Genomic DNA, 23,401 nt, shown 5'->3' with positions numbered 1-23,401 from the left:
TATGGCCATTCTCAGGCCCAGTGAGACTCCCCAGAACACTTTTTATAAAGAGTGCAGACTTGGGACCAGATTTGCAAATGACAGTACTGTGAACCCAGGTTCAGTCCTGAATACTATCAATTATCATAACAATATGAAAACAACTGCTTAACTAGGAGTAATTTAATCAAACATCCTCAATTTCTGTCATTTTATGCAACTGACTGTTTTGCCGTGTACAACTTGCAGGAATAATGAGTACCTTGGGCAAAAATCATAAGCATCGGTTTACTACAAGCAAGGACTTGGTCTTGTGATATTTCCAGTGCCATACAAAGCAGAAGGTAGAAGTCACCATGGCCTGCAGCCTCCTACAAGACCAAAGTGTTCATGGATTCACGTAGAACTTCCAAGTGAAATGCCTCCAGTATCAACTGCAGCACCTTGCAGCTGGCCTAACATTTAGAAGGTTTGTAACTTTTTTCTTCTACAGTTGAGGCATGAGAGCCAAGAGCTTTAACCTTGGATTCATATGATTTGGACACAGAAGTCTTTCCTCGCTATGGTGTCCTCCAGTAATAAAGCTATATATAAATTAAAAGTGCTTACTTTCTGTGTTCTTGCCAGCTGCTGCTGTGAGAGGAATGGAAGCCATATTTCAAGTCTCCCACTTCAGAAAAATACTTTTTGGGAGGGGGTCTAAACCAAAGGACATGAAAGTCAAAAGGAATGCTTCCACCTCACAAACCTTGAACTCACTGGAAAGGCTTCATATGGTCTTTGACTCTCTTTCAACACACTTACCACTCAGCATCTTCAATTTTCTGGAGCACCTGAAACTTCTATGTACACCAGATTTCAGTCAAACATTTTCAGCAATCCACCTCTGTATGTTCAAAGTTTTATCAAATCAGACTTTCTTTGCTGTTATGTGAAAAAGTTGAGATTTATCCTTTCACTTTTTAGCAAAGCCGATCTTAGTACAGACATCTAGGACTCCGTCATCTCTAGCCCACCCAGCATATCGAAGTTCAAAGGAGGACTTTATCCCATTACTTTTCCATTCAAGGACCAACTGATGATTCCAAGACAACCAAACCATGAATTCCTCTTTATAAATATAAATTCCCCTTTTCAAAGGAAAGGTGGGGAGACCCTATTTTTTTCCAGGGAAACAGTATTTCTGCACGTATGTGTTCAGGGCTAACAAGCAACACCATCTGCAAGGTTGGAATATTTTCACACTCCTTTCTATTATACAAAACAATAAACCCTCTCCAGCTGATTTCTCTCATTGTAGAATGCAAATTGCCTATAAAAGACCTCAGGGTGTGAGAAGACACTTATCAAACAGGTATTACACATGCTCTCATACCAGCTTTGCTATCAACTATGCAATTTTAAATATATTAAGGATAAAAAGGTATCAACAAACCTGCTTTTTGTGGTTATAATAATCACAATCTGAAGCACCTCTGTTTGGCAAGCCATTGCTTAGGATACCGATCTTTCTCACTTTAGATCTGAGATAGCATCTGCTTCATGCTAGGTGAAGAAGTAAATTTTCATTAAAAGAGCTGAAAACAAAATTAAGTAATTTTTAATGTGTAAAAAGGGAGTACTTTCACCTTGATGTAACAGATGCTATGACAGAACATTGAAAAGCTGCATCTTACACAAAAGTTTCTTGCGTAAAGGTAAACACACTATCAGGGAAACTGAGTTCATTAACATTTTGATACTGTTACATTTCCAAAAACTATGTCCACTGCTCAAAACTGAGCAATGCACTCATAAAGGAACTAATTTCCATGAAGGAACTCATTTCTCGGGTTTGTTTGCAAGATTGCAAGATCTTCCCTGTTCAAGTAATTCTGGAAATGAGGTGTGGATCCTTATAAAAAAAATGGTGTCTTAATGAAGTGACAGACTTAGCAGAACAAACCAGATCAGCGTCATCAACCTAAACTGCTCACGCACAACCAGTCACCAGTGTCAGTAGTATGGGTGAGGTTTATTTCAATTCCTTTGCTTTTAAAGCACAGCAGTTAAAAGTCACAGAAAAGACTAACCATGGAGGTCTCCACTACCTGAAATTCAACTTCCTTGTTCTTACAGGGAAGCAATTAGGATCCAATCATTTTTAATGCATCATAAATAATCTTCACACTTGCTGTTAAGTTAATTAATATAATCAGTAATGCCAAACGCATCAAAATGAAACTTATTTTGCAAACATGCAAAATGTTATGCCTCATTGCCTCTCTATCAAAATTAAATGTCATTTTGCTAACAACTTTCACAAAGTTTTAATTTCCATTCCTTTTGATCACAAATCTTACCAAAAAATGATACAGCTAATCCAAAGTATCGTAGGGGTTTTTTTCTGACAGAGTCCAAGTGTCATGGGAACACTACTTGAGCACTTACAGCCTGATTCTGCAAAAAGTTCTGGGGTCAAGTTACTTATGTCCTTAAGTGTTTCATATCAAAGTATTGGGTATTATTCATTGACCTTCACTGAATTGCCAGAAATTGCTTTTATGTGAAATGAAATTAGAGTAGATGGCCAAATTGTTCATTACTATCAATGCAAGGAAAAAAAGAAAATAATTACAAGGAAAAAAAGAACCTATAGCACGCAAGTGAAACCTCACTTTAGGAATAGAAAGTTCATAACTATTTTGACGACCATGGACCTGCACTCAGCTTTCTTATTCTGTGCACAGAGTTCACACATTCATATGATAATTGCTCAAAACCAAAAGATACAGAGAATAATTGTAGGGTTTATTTTGTGGTCCTGTGCACCCTGGGAAATCCAAGTGTGGAGAGGTTCACAGGCTGAGAGGCACCACTGGGGTGCTGTCAACTAAACACAGGGGTACAGCGAATCTATACGGGCTTGATACGTTGCCCACATCTTGGGGTCTGTTCTGGCCTCTTCCAGACCCTCCACAAAAAGGGGTTTCATTCTCTCCCCCTGTAAAGCTGCCTGGAAGTTTGCCTGCACAGCATTACGCCTACCAGCAGAGAGCTGAGCTCCTACAAATGCTACATTATTCACTGGCTGTTTTCCTGCATTGCATCAATACCTAACACGCATATGAAATTTCATTAAATGATATTCAGGATCCTGCCAAAGTGATAAAATAAGAAGAATCACCTAACATTTCAGCATTGTTTCCACTCGTTAGAAGATGGGGAGATTAGTTAACAGATATTCTGTGCGCTGTTACAACAATTAGACATGTAGGAAACTTCCACAGGCAGACCCTCATTTTTTTCATAGAAGATTACGGGGAAATCAAGTACGCTAGTGAAGGAAGTAAGAAAGTTCCAAGAGAGTGACAAACTATGCTGCTTCACAGGCTGACAGTTAACACATTTTGGGTAGTTCCTATATACGTACAGTGCTTGGTTCTTCAAGACATTAAAATAATTGATAAAACTGTTACAAAGCACATACTGAGCACTGTCTAAATTCCGCTCTTTGTGGGACATCTATGTACATATCATAGGTTTTAACAATTTAATTACAGATCTTCAAATAAATTTGCTAGCTGATACACTGTGTCCACGCCAGGTACCGGCCAATAAAAAGTTCATAGCTGAACTGTGATATTTACTTGTGAATATTTCTTGTGAATACTTGTGAAAGTCACAAGTCTTTGTTTTTCTGAACAGGAAACAAAACCTCTTTCCTTCAATGCAAATAAAGTTTCCTTTCACAGTTTTTAATATTACTGCCCACCACCAGTGCATCTAATATTAAATCAACAACAAAATTTATAGTAGCCTTCATGGATTCGAGCTTCTGTGTTTCAAAAGGAAACAAAAAAAGTCATTCCATGTACAGCATTTTAAAATATATTAATTTACTTGCCCACAAATAAAAATCCGGGGTGAAACACAAAGGGAGAGCCCCAAATGATTTTAATAGTTCTAAAGTTCTACATCATCAATTTATTCACCATCAATGAATTCTGCATCTTTCTAAAAGGCTTAAAAAAAAAAATTACTGCTCATGGCCATTTCTTTGAACTCCACTTATGCAAATGTTCAGGAACCAGGACCAAAGGGAAATGAACAGATCTAATCAAAACCTCAATTGCTTCTAATTTACAAGCAAGTTTTTCTCTATTTAGGCAAGACCCATGTCAATTCTTCAGTGACCTCCCCAGAATGACAAGGAAGAGATTCATCCAGCGTTGAGTTCATAGGGAGATCAAGACCAAGTCAATGCTGAAGATAACAGCATTGTTGGGCTTGAATTAATTTTCATTTTTTTATTAAACACCACAAAATCCAGGTTATCTGAGTAAAACCCAGCCAATTAAAATAAACCCAAATCACAATGCTTCCTGGAAAAAAATAGTGGTTTAAAACTACAGGTGCTTGCCCATTAGCTGCAAATCCTACAGCAGATGATCCTAACAGCAAGTTAATTCAAACAGCAGGCAGCACATCCCACTGCTAGCTCACCAGAGATGTTTCCAGCAGCCTTTTGGTTATTGGGTGGAGTTTGCTGTTGGTGGTTTTGTTGTTTGGGGGTTTTTATATATATATATATAGTTTGTTGGGTTGGTTTTTTTTTCCCTGAAGTCACTTCTCTCACATCAGAAAGAATTTACCTCTAGCCAGGTTTTAAATCAGTGATTTCCTGTCAATGCACATTTGCTTTCAAGTAGTTACTCTGTTTTAAATACACACAATTCAATACAAGTAAGTTGAAGGATATGAACTGAAGCTAAAATTTCCAAGAGCAAACACAAATCATAGAACGTATCCTTAGAGCACACCAGAAAACTATACAGCTTTGCTAAAACCTTTTATTTTTAATATTAAAAGAAAGAAAAAAAAAAAAGAAGGACTGAACTCGCCCATTGTGCCAGAATCCAGTTCTCCAGTACCACCTTAGGAAGACCTAATTTCCACTTCTGTAACTAGGAAAGCAGAGACAGACCCAAACCCCATAATGCTATCCCACCTCTCCTTACAGGGAGGCGATGCACCTCCCCCTGCTGCAGGTAATGCTGGGATGAGCACAGGTTCAGGCTGATGGATCAGGTCATTGCAAACACCTGCTGAAGCCTGAGGTGAAGAGAGGAAGAAGGTGCAGAGCAAGTGCCCTCACTGCTTAGTCTCTGCCACATCATTCTGAGGTGCGTCTATACTACCCGTGAAGTGGGGAATGGACAGCCTGCTAGGATAAACTGGAGTAACTGGAAGAAAGGGCAAGAAAAGAACTAGCTCAGGGAAACTACATCAGACAGTATCCATTCCTCTGTCTTTCCTCAGAAAGCCAATCTCCTGAGATGTCCACAGATCCAGCAGGAGAGGTGACCCTGGCATTACTTCTGTTGGGATTGCGGTAGATCCAGCGTGAAGCCCACTGCCTTGGCTGAAGGAAAGGTGGACGTAGCCTATCTGCTTATGCCTCCTCAGAGAGGGACCTAGGCCTGGCTGCCAGCTGGAATAAGAACTCTTTTGTAACATTGGATTTATTTATCTGCCAGGGAATTAATTCATCCCAAATAGGATAAACCCTGGATACCCAATCACTCAGACTTGAGGAAAGGCTCATGAATTTCAGCCCTGGCAAAGTCAGACTCCCTCTTGCTTCTTCAGCGAGTGGGGGAAAAAAAAAAAAAGTTAACACTGCTTTAAATTCCAAATACACAGAGGCCAAGACACTCATTGACTTCTTGCAGGAGCAGAATCTGGCCCAGATACATGAAACATTTCAAAAGAAGCCTTGACTTGCAACAAGGATCAGTTGAGACAAAAGTATTTGAGTCGGGGCATTGCTAGACAATCTTGCTGGTTGTCAGATCTGCAGTGTAATGACATGTCAATTTGATTCCTTTTGTGTGTGAGCTTGGAGCCTGTCTTTGGGCCTGAATTCTTCTGTACTTTAGTTTTTCTTTTGTTCCAGTGGCACTTCTCCCAACATTACTTGACAATGAGTGATGCTCCACAACCCTGATCTTTCACACCCTGTTGGTGACCTATAACTTTTCATGCATAACCTTTGACCTGGGCCCTGACAGTTTGATTTATTGTCCAGTGTTATGATTTATGAGTATCTTCTCAGAATAATTAACGGACAACAGGTGGCAGCATAATAATTTTGATTACCCAGCGGTTCATGAAACCACTACAAAGGTGACTTCATTTACTGAATAAGAAAAGGACAACAATTAGAAAAATTACACAAAGCAATCCTTTTATGCCTTTTGGGGTTTCACCCTTTGTCTGTCAAACAGAAGACTTTATTTAGGCTCATTGCCTCCCTTCTCAAACACCCAGAACTCAAATTCTGTGCAGAAGACAATGCTTCCTAAATCATGGTGCTGTTAGAAAATACTTCAATTTCATGTTGTCAGTTTCTATAAAACCAAGGCGTTATTTTAAAATCTGTTTGCAAAGCTGTACGATGTGGGCCAAAGTTCATTCCTAAATGTAGGGGGTTTGTCCACTTACAATTGCGCGGAACTGCTGAAGTGTTCTGTCTTGGATTCCACTTATCTGAAGTTAGATCCCCAGTCAAAAAGAAAGTATTTCCACAATCCACCTCTTACATATGCAGAGCTTCTCTCTAAAAGTTTTTCCCCATCCCTAAGGATCATAGAACGAAAGGACATTTTGCTCCCAAGTGTCTCAAATTGCTTAAATTTAGGTTAAAGAGCAAGGGCTTACTACCCTGGCTTCAAGCCCCACGCTCAGGCACATCCAGTTTAGTTAAATCTGCAACATCTTCCAAATACCTAACCACCCTTTCATCACAAGCAGCTCTCCTGTAGTCATTTGGGCTACATACAGGAGCAGCAGTTAGAGTAAAGAATGCTTTCTCCAAACCCTGCAGACTGATAGTAACAATGATGCACACATCTACCACCAAAAACAAACAAAAAAAGCCAAACGAAAAAGAGTTATACAGTGGCACAGAATCATCTATTTCTATTTCTGAAAGACAGGCTTAAGACAATCTGTATTTAGAACATGTTCAAATTTCTGTAATCCATAAAGTCCCAAATAACTTTTTCTCCCAGAAATTTCATACCACAATGATGTATTCTTTCTCATCACTATTCTACATGTTGCCCTCCCCCTTATTTCAGTTGATCGCAATTCCTTAGCCCTTTTGATAGACATATGTCGATATGGAAGAGGACATAATGATATCATCCATATGGACAGTAGGATCCACAGCCAGATTTTCAGAGCTAACCAGTAAGAATTTCAGCGAAGTCAGTAGGAGCTGTAACTGTTTAGAATTTAGAACTTCTAGAAACTGAGCTGATGGTGAATAAAGAACGGAGCTGCTGTGTGTTTGCTCACAGGATGTATGTCACATTGCAGAACAAAGGCATACTTTAACAGACATTACATATTCCATTATTCTTAGATATGCTTTTAAATATTGATTAAAATAAGTGGGATAACATGTTAGACTTAATAAAGATTAAGAAGCTACATGTAGTGGAATTGAGAACACTAATGCTAACAGACCACCACCCACATGCCCCGGCTGGGACACTGGGACAGAGCACCTCCTTCTCACCCCACCCCACCCCCACCCCCACCCCCCAAAAAAACCTAAACACATTCTAGCAAAATTGTTTGTCACAATTTGTCTGCATGCCCAAGACAGTATATGCAAAACGGATTTTTGTACTATCACAATGACAATATTATAGACTTATCATTTTTAATTGACTTTATGTCTTAAAAATATTCTTACAATCCTGCTTTAGACCAGTTTAACACACAGCTATGAAGTATTCATTCCCATTGCACTCAAATATTTTAAAATATCTGAGGGAGAGCCTGGCTAATAAATAAAGCAGAGTTCCCAGAATATTAAAAGCACTCAAGCTTTTGCAAGGATCCTTAGTGGGGGAAAATAAATAACTGCTTTTGAGACCACACTTATTTTATTCGCCTCCCTTCCCCTGAGAACTTAAAGACACCCCTACAACCAAACGCTATTATAATGAAGCCAATTTTGTCGTCAGTAGTTTTATCAAACCCTTAATACCACATTAGCTGCTTAATATACAGTGAAAGTAGCAATAGCAAAGCACTAGCACCCAACTGCATTCTCAGCACAGATGAAGGAAAAAAATTTGCAACAAATCATTTATCAGATTAATGCAGCTGCTTTTGCTACTCATGAAATAGCCACAAGCTTTCCACAAATGGAATAACAATAACAGTCACAAAAAATGGAGTGTGTATGCCACAGTTTGTCCTAATTAACATTTTAATTTGGGATGGTGTCTCAGTGGTGATGTGTCTGGTATATCATGTGACACCATTTTTCTCTTTGACTGGCTGTTGCAAAGGTATTGGTGGTGCAAGGTTTAGACGCAGATCTTAAAGGGACAATTGCAAATATAAAAGAACACAACTGGTTTTCCCCACTACAACTCAGTTATGTAAATGCCAACACACATTTAAGCAGAGCAATTCATTTCAATATCCAAGTGCTTGAATATTTTCTAATTGTTTCCAACTTTTATTCCACACCATCTGTAAAGTAAAATTTATAAAATTTTACAAAAATAAGAGGTCCTACAATGGAATTTCACCAGATTTACATAGATAAATTACGGCTCAAATATTCTGCATGTTCCATGTCATTGACTCAAGCTTTTCTGGTTTGATTCACACATAGGAAGTGGCAAGCTTTAAAACGGTATATGTGCTCAAATCATGATGTGATTTTAGTACTTTGTTTCCCATCAATTTTTAAATTAATTATCTGGAAGCAAGCAGCGGTTCATTTTTGATCATAGACTTTTTGATTAGAAGCTGTGACCCTTTATGCCTTTTTGGCATGCTCTATACAACACCAATGACATGCAGCATGACCTCTGACACCTGATTCAACAAAAAGTAACTCCCGGACAGATCTTTCATATTCAGCAATCTCTTTGTTACACTGGGACACTTACCCAATTCCATCCCTTAAAATCCACTATGTCTCCCCATTTTCTCCCCTACCCCCTCCCACTCAGCAACTTATTTGGTAGCAACATTTCTGTCCTTCCATTTGTGTGTCTCCTTCTGTTTTTACAAACTTTACACTATACCATCATCCCATATGTTTGTGCTGCACACAAGGAGGTTTCTTTAGAAAGCGCTGATGCTAATTATAAATTTAATTTGCATTTTAATTACAATGGTAGCAAATTAAAAGCGTGGCAGCTGGAGAATTTTGAACGCTTTGCAGAGATTTGGTGTCAGTATCTCCCTGCTTCTGACTTCACTCTCTTTTCATTTTTTCCCCTCACTATCTTTCATTCACACAAACATATTGGCAATTTTTCTCCTCTCTTGTTTCTTTTTTTGTCTATTTTTTATTTCTCCATTTTCCCCCCAAGGATCAAGTTATAAATTATTTCTTTTTTGTACTGATAAACAGTATACTCTTGTCTTGTGCCAGTACACCATGTACTGTAGTGATAGTGCAGCTTTTAAGTGAGCTTTTGTGAGGCTCTGTCAGTGTTGCCCTATTTTGCTATTTATATCTGCAGTTTATTTACAGGTAGGAATCTGTTCTATACCCCCTCGACTAATTTCAAATTCCAGACCACAACAGCAAACTCTAGCCTAGCCCTAGACATTTCATTTTTCACATGCTACAAATTTGCAATAAGTCTGTAGAACCTTAACAAAAGCCATTCAGAATGCATTGGGGACTGCCCAACTTTATTCTTTACTTAGCAAATGCAGCATTCAATGTGCTTTTGGACAAAAGGCTGAAGTAATCTGTCAGTCTTTCGGTCCATATAATGGCATATATTCTGGCCCTAGCGTCTCCCGGTGCTGTCTTTCATTTGCTATGTGAGCATGTCTGGTTTTAGTACTCACGTGAGCACATTTAGTCAGTTCTGTCATTTTCCCTATGTTGCATCTCCATGGTCATTTTCATTCCTTCTGTTCGCTTCCCCCACGGTGTCCTTGCTCAATAATTTTCATTAATTGATTGACAGCTCTGATAGACCCAACTAACCTCTATCTCGCTCTCATGTCGGTTTTTAAATAAGTACTTGTACGTCCAATGACCTTGTCGCCTCATCAGATATCAGAAAATGAGCATGCAGATATGGAGGAAGCTGATTAGCAAAATAAGGAAGATCTCACTTCTGGCATAAGTCCATAATAAGCTCTGACAACTAAGTTTAGAGTTAGGCATTTAAAACAAAAGGGACCTACAAATGCAGAATAGACCTTAACCAGTTTCCTAAGCACTGGCTATAGTAAAAGGAAGATTTAGAACACCAGTAACATAACAGCCTTCCTAGAAAACAAGTTGTATTTCCAATGTGGGAAATACATGTTGAAAATACTCTTATTTTACTGTTTATAATTCTAGTTTCAATTACTTGTACTGCATTGCTTAGGTCCCAAAATCCATCCATGGAAATGGAAGTGAATGTATAAATAAAATTGCATTATATTTCATTTTATTTAGCACACAGCTAAATTATTTACAGGATACCAGTGATCCTTCCCTTGGTAAAATTAACTGAACCTCAAAAAACTCTGGGTTTTATTACACACACGCATCTAAATCACCAGATTAGCATATGCTGGGTCCTCTATGTATTTTGATTGAAAATTGTCTTTGTAGGTAATATCAGGCTTTAAACAGGCAGAAACACCAACAAGATTTACTTTTATTTTAAAGATAAGAAGCTGAGGCATAGTTACACACGCAGATCTCTTGCAGATCAGAAATCAATCCAGCTCAACTAAGACCCAGTCTAGCACCTTTTTCCACAATGCTCCCCTCTTTCCCTGTTTCAGATCACTGCAGCATTACAAGTTTTCAATTGTTTTAATATACATATGAAGCTTTATCTAGTGGTATTTCAGGTTTTTGTCATTTGGCATTATTGTGTTATATCATTCTTGCTCAATGTGCTTAAACGATCTAGATTAACAGAACAATTTATCATAAGACACCATTTAGCAAACTGTAAAGCCTACCCAGAGTTTGCAGAAGCTCTTTGAGCTGCAAATCTGTTAAGACCAGAAGATATGATAGATATACTTTGTTGGCAAAGGAGGAATTAATCCATTGGAATTTCATCTCTACTTTTTTTTCTCCAGTGCAGAAATAATTGATTTTGGATGAAATTCATGCAATTCTGGTGGTTACAAGAGCTATTGAACACCAAACCCTTCAGATCCTAGACCTTGTCATAGCATTCCCACCACAAGCACCAATGCACCTTGTTCAAGACTATGTTCTGTACCAACTCCTGAACTAATGCAGCAACCACAGCATGGCATAGAAGAGCTAGAACGCCAATTCCATGATTTTATAGAACTACTTACTCCAAATCATCTGAAAAAGCTAGTCTTTGACACTTGAAGTTTTTATTCATAACTATGGAAGTTGCATGATGACATGGTTTTGGGTTATTTTATTTACTTCCTAATCTTACTCAAGACAAATTCTTTTAAGAAGCAAAGCTGGCAGACTCGAGCATTCAGAATACAAGAGTTGGACCATGCTTATTCTGAAACTCCACTTATGCTTTCAGCTGTAAGGAGGGACTTATTCTGATCATACACCCCCTTTTCAATCAGCACAGCTCCAGTTGTTTGTGTGAAGTCATTATTCAATTAAAAGGAGAAACAATAGCATTCTTGAAAGAGAAATGGACTGAAATTGAGCCTAACAACATTATCCTTAAATACAGGAGCATCTTATTTGTCTCACTACTTTGGCTCTTGCTCAGGTGAGAAACCTGCTTTTCTCTACAAGATGAAGTTACTCTGTTGGCTCCCACTGGACTGAAGGGCAAGACAGGAAGATGGAAAGGTAAACAAGTCAAAAAGTTGTCTACAAAGACCTAGCTAGAGTTCAAGAACTAAGGACGATGAGGAAAATAAGATAATTTCTAGTATTAACATAAATGGTTAGGCATGTTCTAGTATTTTATGGAACAATATTTATTTAATGGCTTACTAAAATTACTACGCTTTTTGGTGTGTCAGTATACCTTGATTTTCAGAAAGCTTGATGCCTGCGGTGAGCTGAGCCTGGATTTACATATAGACAGCCAGACAGAAAACAAGCTTGCATTTTCATGTAAGCACTCTACCTTGGCACATCATTAATAAGAACTTCAAGAGCAAAAAGTGACAAATTACTGTAAAAAAAACCCAAAATATGTGACAAAGTACTGAAAATTATCTATAACATGTAAGAGCTTAAAACATAACAAAATCTTGCAATGAAGGTCAAGCATCTATCTAGAAATGCTGGTTTTATGGATGCAATTTAAAAAGAACCCCAACAATCTTCCCTCCAATTTGCAATTTCCATCTGTACAGGATTCAAATCTCAATGCCAGGGGAGTTGAAAGTAGAAGCCTATTTCTGAAAGTTCCCTTACATGAAGAATTTTGCTTGGGTAAGCACTTCCATTAATTTCAAAGCCTTCTGGGCTACCAACAAAAATTCAGTGACCTCAGTGAAAGTAATCACATGGGTTTAGACTGAATGTTTATAGGAGTAAAGCTCTGCAGAATCTAAATCAACTAAGATTATCTTGAAGATCTAACTTCCATAAGTGGCAAGTAATATTGGGCAAAATGTTGGTATTTGGTTACCCTAATTAACCTTGTATTTTAATCATATTATTGCAAAGTAAAGTTCTAATTTCTATTCCACTGTTACGTGTCCCGGAATACCCTTCTCCTCTGGAACATAAACAAACAATTCAAAACAAGTTCAACTGTTGGATAAGCTCTGGTCAACTGAATTTCTTTTAATAACTTATTATTATGAAATTGTTCATGGAATACACAGCATTCTCCAAATTACATCTTTCACCTGAGCACTTTGGAAAGGCTTGGATTTTATTTCATGTAAGTTTTTGCAGCTGTACAAAATACTTTCATTAACCCAAGAATGGATTATTTGGAGTGCTAATTAATTGATTCTTCAAAATGCCAATTGACATACTCCTAGGGAAAACCTGATCTAAGCAACTATGTTAATCAAGCTATTGTACTTATGGTTCTGTCTGAATATCAGACCATCTGAAATGAGGAGAACTTTGCCATTACTATCCTGGACCTCTTGTGGGCAGCTAATTAATATGAGTAGACTATGACAGTTGCACTTGTACATTCACTGTACTGCCTGACAATAACGCTATAAAATTAGATTTCAGCTAAAGAATGGAAACAGTGTTAAATACCATTATTTGCCTTCTTTTGATGTCTGAGAGTCATTATGAAAGCAATTACAGCAGTTTCTCTGTCTGTATGTCTACAGGGTATTTATCTGTATCTGTCTGAGTCCTTTGCCAGGTGGAGAATATATGGCATATTAAAGACAAGGGAATTCAGCCTCAATTATCAGACTATGAACAGAAGAAGAAACAAAATCAGAGTTTTGCAAATGATCCTGCCAGAAAACAGTAATTTAATATTAAAGGCAGGTAATCTGGGGAAAACTTGCCCAGTGCAGAGTCTTTTTATTTTAATATTATTGAATTCCCCCCTCCTTCAATTGTCCTGTTTTGCTCTCTATTCATTTAGCTTCCATGTCTTCTAATGCCTCTGCTCACTTTAAATAAGCTTGTGCTAGGTTTGAGTCTTACGAACGTGAGACTTTTTTGTAAACCCTACTTTTTGTTTCTTAATTACATGCAGATATTCTGCCATCTAAGAACCTCTCAGAGGGAACAACACGTTCTGAGTGGGGTAAGGCCATATGAGACAACACGCTGACAGCAGAGCTAGGAGCTTTGCACTGTCTACAGAAGACTACATATTTCATTCTGCCTGTGCCTAATTATTATTTTACTGACTCCCATGGTAGCATGAGTAGGTACATAGGTTGGCAGATGGCTGGAGAGAGTATTCACTTCGCACACAGAATGGCCAATGCCAAATTTATCCCTGGGTTTCCTTCAGCTGTCTTCCTACAGCAGACTACTGGTCAAATAAAGACAATCCTCCAGCTGCTTTTATATGCCACTGAATTTAGAACTGACAAAATAATATTCTGCCAAAAACTTTTGAAAAATACTAATATTTCAACAGCATGTATACAGAAAGCAGAGCACTTTGCTTTTTCACCTGAAAAATGCATTAGTTCTAAACCTCCATTTTCTGCATATTGAAGGTACATCCATTCATAAATAGCTTCACGGTTCCTTCATAGCTTGCAAACATCGCTATTATGCCATCTTGTCCTTCTAGTGTTCTGTAATAACCCCATTTCTGTAAAATGAACCTCACCACAAATCTCTACACATCAGTTTCATCAAGAATTAGGACTTTTAGTACTATCAACAAACTCCTGTGATAAGATTTAGTAACAGTTGCCTGCACCTGAAAACACCATAGAAAGCTATAATTTGGGCACATGAAAGAAACGCCTTGGTATCTCCGAATGGATTACCCAGTTGTACCATACACACACAGGAAAGTGATACGGACCTGGATGAAAGCTTGTTTGCCCTGCTATTCAGGGCTGACAGGATGCTAATTTATCTTAGTTGCCTGCTATCCATCATCATTTGACAGTCTAGTGAATGTATCTATAAAAGCCAAAGATTCTCCTCTTCTGGTAACCTAAGTTTTCTGATGCTTTATGCCATCTTTTGTTTTAAATAGAAAGGCAAGAATGTTACCAAAATGTCAAGCTGCTCATGAGGCATGACGCCTATTCTGAAACTTGGGCAATATTTCTAGGAATAGCCTTTAACATGTTACTAAAAAAGTCTCTTCATACTGCCCGTAGATTTTCAGTGGCAGGAATGGGGGAAGACGTAATATTTCAAAAGATTCTAGAGGCAATTTAGAGAAAAGGTATAGTAGTGTTTATGTAAGTTACCATCAGATGAAAGCTGGTCTAGTCTTGAAGAAATATCTGAGACTGCAGATCTCACCACTGTGCCATTAGCAGCCATCCATCTTGGGACAAGGGTGTGCAAAGAGGGGATGAAACGCAGCAGATACAAATACACCACCATTTTCTTTATTCTCGCACAAGCACATGGAGGCAGAGGACGTAAGAGAGCTAGGGCATTAGTTTATGTAGGTGTGTTAAGAAACTCTGAAGTCCCTTCACCCACATTCTGTTCTACCGAATCAGTGTTGCCACCCTCAGGCGCCTGACACTCACCCGTGCCGAAGAGAACTGAGCCACACGTGCTTTAAGGCTCATACTGCCAAGGCCACAGAGGTGGCACGCCAGGATGTCATCGGTAATGAGTCCAAATTATCCATCATACACCAACTGCATATGCCAGAGCTTTTAACGCATTTTGAGTATTGTCGCGTGCATCTTCCTCAGAACCCCTAGCCTCTTTTCCAGCTGCACATTCTTTTTAACTTTCGAAGAAAGCAGTTATTAGACTACAAAAATTTCCTTATATCCTTCTCAGACATTTTACTAGCAATCTTGTGTTACAATACTCTTTCCATCCTGTAAGGGCATGTTCTGATACTGGTCATTGGAAATCTTGCCATTGAAGTCTTGCAAAATTAGAATGTTTACAAGAAATGTGTTTGTATATACACATATAGAAACTACGAGAATTTTATTTGAAAAGTTTAATGAATGATGTAAGTCTCATTAAGCCCTTAATACCTTCCAAGCAGAGATACTGTTTGGCATAGAAGGAGGAAAGGATTTAATGACATATTAGACATTTTACAGTATAAATATATTCTTGATTAATTAAATCTGTGTAGTCTATTACCTTACCCTGAGGAAACTATGATACTCAATGCTTTTTTTAATAAGAAAAAAAAATCCAAACAACTTGCTTTTGATATTTAACCTAAGAGAAAAGACGTAGAGAAACATATTTTATGAACTTGTATAAACAAAGAAATTTAATTATTTCCTTTAATTAAAAAGAAACAATGCAACTTGCAAGAAACACACTTATTTTCTTCAAAAAGGAAGATTAATACAGGTTAAAAAGCCTTTCTAGTTTTACAAAATTAATACTGTGTTTAATTATATGAGATTAAAATTTCATTATACATTATACTTTAATTGGTATAGAAGGGGCCAGAGGTTAAAACCTTTGCACGAGTTACCTTTTGTGCTGTTCCAATATCTAATAACATAGCAGTTTTAAATTATAAACCCTGACAACATTTAACAAGTTTCTTACATGTTTTAATTTTACCCTGGTAATCTTTTATGTGGAGCAGTAGTGTTCCCGAGGTCATCGTCCGGGATGATGAAACAAGCAGAGACAGAAATCATTACAAAACCAAAATGGCTGGACATTATTGGATTACGGTAAAGGTGCTATCTGGACTCCAGCTATCAACTACAGGTTTAGACATAGCCACTTCACCAGTTACATGCTGTGATGGTCAACCCACAGTGTGGGGCAGCTTTCTGCCTCTTAAACAAGCAGTTATACCTTCAAAAACACTGGCAACTTCTTCTCAGGAAGAGATCAAAGAAATCTGGAGGGTCCTTCTAACAAATGACTAAAGTGGCCTTGAACTGTTTAAACCAATGATGCCCTGTCCTACAAGTGGGATTTTCAGAGGACTCCAAGGGGTTTAGGCATACAAAGCCTATTGACCTCTAATGGAATTAGGATACCTATTTCTGAGGTGTTTGGAAAACCCAACACTACTTGGGACAATGTTTCCTGAACAAAACCAAGAAGAGGCAACTGTTTCAAGGACAAACATGCCTCCATTTTAGAAATCAAGGAAGTCAATTTATTTATATGCATGAGTAATGGCTTGCTGGTAAGCTAATGCCATTCCCACTCTACCTTCCCTCTGTAATGAATTTCTAATGAACAGGATTGGTGAATCTAGGTGGGTCTGGAGAGTTGGGTCTTAGTCTAAAAATGCTCATGTGTGAGCACATGAATAGATAAGATTCTTACAGTGATCATAAACAAGTAATTTATTCTTGCTACAACTGATCATTTGGACAGCCCTCATGAATTTAAAATTATCTCTGAGGTATGAGTCAGAAATTCTTGTCTGGCTCACTAACTTCTCCCCCTAGCAAGAACAGAGAAGACAGAAAAGCTTCTTTTAGGGAGTCAGTATTAACTCGTGCCACTACGGAGACCCAAGAGGCTATCTATTACCACTGAATTCAGTGATTATTGATTACTCTTTAGGATTGACAAAGCCCGTGTGTGTATGGATTACCTGCCATATAAATGCCAATCACGTGAATTTAAGATTCGGGCCAATATGAAACTGCAAAAAAAAAACTTTCTAAAACATATTTCACCCTTTGTTCCCATCCTATACATCTGCGCATGTTCCTCCTGAAAATTAACAACCACTGCTTTGTACAGGCAGCTCAGCATCGACATCATGCAAACGGCATACGCAAATCACAGCGTGTTGTTTAGCGCTACCCCGAAGTGACCTGCAGAAAAGGGGTGTTTGCTCATGTTGTTGAGCTGAGGTGAGAACAGAGTTCTAATTACCTGGGTTTGTTGGTTGCTTTTTTTTTCCCTGTGGTAGTTTACAGTTGATTCTCATTATTAGATAACTGTTTAATCGGCTCTAAAAAATACAGTATAATTAGTACTGCTGCAATGTAGATACTCTATGAGGCAAGCAGTTCCAAGAATGGCAGAATCCTTTTCAGTATTTTGTGAATATCTTATTTGAACCAAAATTCAGACACTGAGAAATACACGTTCATATGTTTTTAAATTATTTAACAGTCTTATACTACACCTTTAGGCATTAAAATAGTTGTTCAGAGTCCCATTTGAAGTAAATTAACATAACTTCATTTAAATCAACAGAGATGTACTGATTTGCCCAGTATGAGGCTTTGACCCACACACTTTTTTTCAGTAACATACCGACTCTGGGCCTGATAATGTTTTCACTGAAAAAGAACACTTCAAAGAGATTTTTGTGTGCTTAATGAAATTCAGGATGAGGCCTTCTGCAAATAACTATAGTGAGTAATTTTAAAATATCCTTCATTAAAAGGACAAACTTTCAGAGCCAGCAAATGAAATTCTGTAATTAAAACAAGTTGGTTAAAAAAAAAAAAACAACACAACACTGGATAGGTCTTGGACAGTGAAATAATATCCTTTAGATTAGTGTTTAATTGAAAACAGTATTTACTGGTCTACTGCATTTGATAGAGCTCTTTACTGTGTTTCTTTATGTATAATTGTATTTTGCAACCAATTTAAAATAACTAGATGGGTACAGTCCTTATATAAGGTGAAGATGAGTCTTTGCAAGTATATCAACGTCTACAGGGGTTTCTTTCTAACAGATATGAAAAAGTAATTTCCATTCTGCTACTTTTGTGTGATCCTTTCTGCATATAAAATGCCTTTCACATACATACACACACACAAGTCTCCTTACCTGAGAATTATATTTCCTAAAAACCAACATGCCCTACTCATTCTCTGCATCTTTGATTTAAGGAGAAGTTAGGTCATACTAACAACTTTTTTCCTTTAAAGGCATAATTTTTTTGCTTTTATACCTATAGCTTTATTAAAATATGAATGCTGCAATTATAAAAAAGAAAAAATAAGTACAATTCTGACTTGGTTACAGTATGTGTAAATTAACTACAAGATTTCCGAATTCCCAAGTGGCAAAGGGGAAGTTCAGGGTCAGTGACACTTCTCCTAAAGCCATTCCCTACCTTAGAGTGGTTTTACCCAACTTTAAATCGCAAAGCTGTTTGACCTGCATCCTGCAAAAAAACCAAGAACCCAGATTTCAGCCATATCACTAGAAATATTAACGAGCTTTGTTTTGGATGATTATCTAGCCTACTTCCTCATCCCACTGACAATTTGTCTTCTTGCATCTTTGACCAAGTTTAGTTTAGACACACTTGGATCAATAACCCTGTCTTTCTTCATGCTCATGAAAGATGAGTTTAATATGATGCTATTGAAACAGTAATAATAATGCCCTGCCACACTGGAGAAAATTCTGCTATAAATTGGAGCATTTCTTGGTAAAGATATTACATTTTTAAAGGTGTTTTTAAAAGTGGGAAGAGGACCTCAGTATGACTTATTTGCATGTGATTGACACAGGCTCTTTCCATACATACCCATGGCCTGATTGCATTTAGCATATTGGCCTACTGTTATAGAAAAGCGAACGTCCAACTCTCTCAAGGTTAATTGACTGCTGTTCTTTGAAATATACATGAGAAACTTTATTGACTGTCTCACATCCAACCTCACCTCACACAGGAGAACAGTAACAGGGGAAAGGACTCCACAAAAGAACAAGAAGGACAAAGGTGAAATGCAGAGAGCTGCACTAAGTTTTGCCAAAATCCCTTCACTGTTGTTGTCCTGTGTGTTTTCTAATTTTTTTATTTTATTTTTGCAATTAGATGGAGTCTTTAATGTTAAGAGATTACTCCTAAAAATTTACCAAATTAACTAGTTCTCCTAGTGCTACAGGTTCTCAAGACAACTAAAACCAACAAACGGATAGGCAGACGGTCCAGACTGATTTGCAAAATTAACATTGGTAGATTTTAAGCCTTTCCTAAGAGCAGTAATTTCTTCACATATGGAAATACTTCCATAACATTTTAAAATCTACACTGATACTGACTTTCATAAATAATTACTTTGTATCAGATATTACAATAGCAGGACCTGAATTACCTGAATCACATAAGGATATAATGACAAACATGTCACATTGGCATGGATGCATTTCTGACAGAGTCCCATAAGGAGAGTAAATTAGACCATCTCATCATCCCTGAAATGATACATAACTTCCTTAGCTCTTTTACATCAAATTTCAGCCTTGCAATATTAAACCAGAATATGCAACTATATCTGCAAAAAAAGCATACAGATTATCTGCAAGAGTTCTGTGAGGGAAATACTGCTTCCTCTGTGACTGTTACTTGCGGTCTGCCTACATGGATCTCAGAAGTGCAACATCTCCTGGACATATCTCATAGAAGAAATAACCTCACATAGGAACTGACATTCTAAACTGAAGTCTTCCCCAGCTCAAATCTGCAAGAATTAAAATTTGCCTTAAATATCATACAACTTCTTGTGTTTTGAATGTTCTGACACCAGGAAAACAGCTGTAATTGTTAAACCTCAACCCACCTTGAAAATAATTCCATGTAAAACTGGAACAAAAGGGTTTTTTCCAGATAAAAGCAAGTATTGTTTCGTACAACACACTTATATGTCACTTCACACAACAGCAATTATTGTCATGCTCAAATTGGAAAAAGGGTTTGCCTTAGACTGCTGACACAGCCCTACCTGCACAGCACATCTCCCTGAAGAGTGTATATAAGCCAAACACACGTCTAATTTTTAGCACATTCCATGACTTATGTCTCCACAATGACAAGCATGCACAAGACACATTTTTGATGACAACGAGATAACCCCTTGTAATGCCTCCACCATGATAACTGGATTTTTTGCTAAGCTTTCCATGACCAAATTACAGCCATAATGATGACACACGCTGCACACCACTGCCAAGTGGCATAAAGTGACACCTGCTTACAACAGCTTGAAATAGAACTTGTCAATATGACCAGAAACATTACCGATAACTAAGACACTGTTTTTTCTAAACCTTACTCATACTGGAGAGTACCCGCTCAGCCTGGCAGCCTTTACAGAACCAGAACCTAGGTTTAGATCACCCAGAAACTCCAAGACCAAAGAAACAATTGTTATGTTGTTGATTGAACAAAAAAAATACTACCCACACCATACGAAGGAGTACCAGTAAGACAGATCCAATTAAATCTCTTTGGACTGCATTCAACCTCCATACTACAGAAAACCCACAGACTCAATCTGTGCAAAAGCCAGAGGTAGAATATTTTCATTACTCAGTTCAGTACTAGGAGGTTAAAAATGCCAGTGTCCTATTCCCTTTAAAAATCTCTCATCTCCTACCCCCTACCTGCCAGCTGCATAGAGTATTTCCCTTGCCACTAATTCTGATAGCATGCCCTAATTAACTCATTTTATCTTTTGGTATAAATCAATTACAATTAAAATATAGTTTGTCAAACCTCAACGGAGTATTGTTTCATGTTAAAAACATTTTTACTCATGAGAGAAAGTGTGATTAACTTCAATAGAAAGCTTAAAGTTCAACTTACTATGAGCAGAGGGAATAAAGCACAATTCTTCCTTTGCAGAACACGTCAAGCTTCATCTCAGTGCAAGGAAATTAAATGAGTGAAGAGTTCTATGCTGGTCATTCAGATCATTAACATGTGGCAGGATCTAGGAAAAAAAAAATGTAAAAGTTGGTTTGGGTTTGTTTGTTTGTTTGCTTTTTAAAAGCATGTGGTAAACAAGATCATGAAAGAATGTCCAACACTTCAAAAGGCAAAAAAAAAACCCAACCTTTTTAGGCATTACACTATTTAAAACACATTTAAAATGTGAAGTACTGTATTTTCGTTTCAGATGGTAGAGAAAAACGCAACAAGTCCAATGTTTCACTACAGATAAGGGATTCAGATTCTTTGGCCATGAGTTAGTAGTAGCAGAAAAGTCTGCCAGAGATACCTTGTTTTAAGAGCACCGGAGGTGCACTGAAGGTGCCCTGTCCCAATGCTTATCACCACAAAACCATTTTGAATATCAAATATAGAGCAGAAGAACCTTCTACACATTTATAGCATTATATGTAATACATAACACACTATTTTCCAAATAAATGTGATAGAAAGGGATGAAACATAAAAAAAGCTCATACCTAGTTAAGCGCAACTGTAATAAAGATAATTTTTCCCTCCCTTCAGGGTGGGGTAACACATCCCCAGTGTCACAGCCTACGACGGGGCAAATCTCAATCTAATGGAGTTAGCGGTGGCACTGGGTACGAACAGGAGGGTCTGGTCCCAGGGGCTGCAGGGTGCAGTGTGGGAGGCAGAAATCCATGCCCGTGCAGGGACAGAGCCCACTCCACACTACTGATTTGCAAGAAAAATGAGGAAATGTTTTAGAAAGATTCTTCCCCCTGGTTCAGGCTACAAATAGATGCCACTATTATTTGCAGCCTGTGCATAATCTGTGAGACTGCACAATCCAGATTCACTTGCGTTGGAATAGTATTTTGAGGGCAAACATCTGTAACTGTACCAGAAAATACTTGTTGTGGTTTAAAAGCTCACAGCAACCGTGACAGGGAATACAAGAGTGTAATATTTTTAAGACCCTCAAGAAAACATCCTTACCATTTCTGTTTTACACCAAGATACCATGGCTTTGTGATTTCCTGTATGCCTCTAATTCTACACAACACACAGCTTCTAAAACACACACACACACACACACTTATTGTCTTACACTAAACTGCTTTGTGCCTTTATGCAGCTGTGGCAGAACATTGCCGAGCGAGCTGAAAGCATTGCTACTTCTGTGATGCAAAGTACTGAACTAGTAGAAATCCCACCTGCCCATTAAAGTGTTCACAAAAACCTGAAGTGCAGCTTCATCTCAGCAGATTTTACACTAAATACAGAATTATCTGCTCATGCTACTTCGCTTTATGTTAGCTCAGGCACCTATCTTTCTACAGGTGGTATAAATCTCTTTTCACACTTACATAACCCATTCTTTGCTCTGCAGAACGGTGAAAATAAAGCATGTGTATGCCACATACAGGTACAGGTACACACATACAAACACAGTCACACAACATTTTCCCTAGATAAGTGACATGCTAGCCCCCTCTTACTCAACGTAGCTATGATTTCACCCAGTAATTCTGGCACTGCTCCACAATAGTCTTCAACATGATGATCAGCTGATTTTAAAATTCTTAGTCATCATAAAACTCGGTTGTTCAAAATGTAAGATGACTCAGGGCATCATCAGACACATGCACATGAGCACACAGTCTGCCCAGCCCATCCTGCCCCAAGTTTTCTGCTGGGTGCAATGATGTTCAGCATCCTCAAACACAGCACTTGAAATCTAGGTGGCTGTACTAAAAGTCAGGTTTTATTCCCACCAGTGGAACTGCAATGCAATAAAAAAGGGGCATCACTTGACAAATGGATTTTTGATGCACACTTACACCGTAATGAATAAGATCATTGTATTTACCATTAGCTGGGAGGTTGTGATGACTGCTGCTATCAGAAGCTTGAAATATTTCCTTTATGTATTTATCCCGTAAGATTCCATGGGTATTTTACTGCACATTTGTAACAAGTACAGCTCTAGATTACCAAACCACAGTTTTGTTTGACCCCAGCTACCATGTAAGCTTTTAGTTTTCTCTAGTCTAAAGTACACTGAAGTATTTTTCTGCTTTCCTGCAGTTTTTAAGTAGATAATAAGTCCCAAACTTCACCAGCCTTTAGCTGAAAGAAGCTTGTCACGGTGGTTGGTAGCTAATGAAGATCCTTT

The 23,401-nt window shown here is 37.9% G+C and overlaps 1 long non-coding RNA gene across 4 annotated transcripts in view; it reads right to left on the bottom strand.

Moving 5' to 3' along the window:
• Nucleotides 1-7,557: 7,557 nt before the first annotated feature.
• The window catches only part of LOC308067804, a 101,992-nt gene continuing 86,148 nt past the window's right edge, over nucleotides 7,558-23,401 (bottom strand). For 3 of the 4 annotated variants that reach the window (XR_013929740.1, XR_013929741.1, XR_013929742.1), the window contains exon 3: nucleotides 7,558-23,401. This exon is cut by the window's right edge. This is a non-coding gene — a long non-coding RNA (uncharacterized lncRNA). The other variant, XR_013929739.1, reaches the window with a different exon arrangement.

The sequence above is a fragment of the Falco punctatus genome (genome assembly GCF_963210335.1).
Source record: "Falco punctatus genome assembly, chromosome: 7".
Taxonomy (NCBI): Eukaryota; Metazoa; Chordata; class Aves; order Falconiformes; family Falconidae; genus Falco; species Falco punctatus.
Note: the sequence above shows the minus strand (reverse complement) of the source record. Positions and strands in the feature narration are given on the sequence as shown.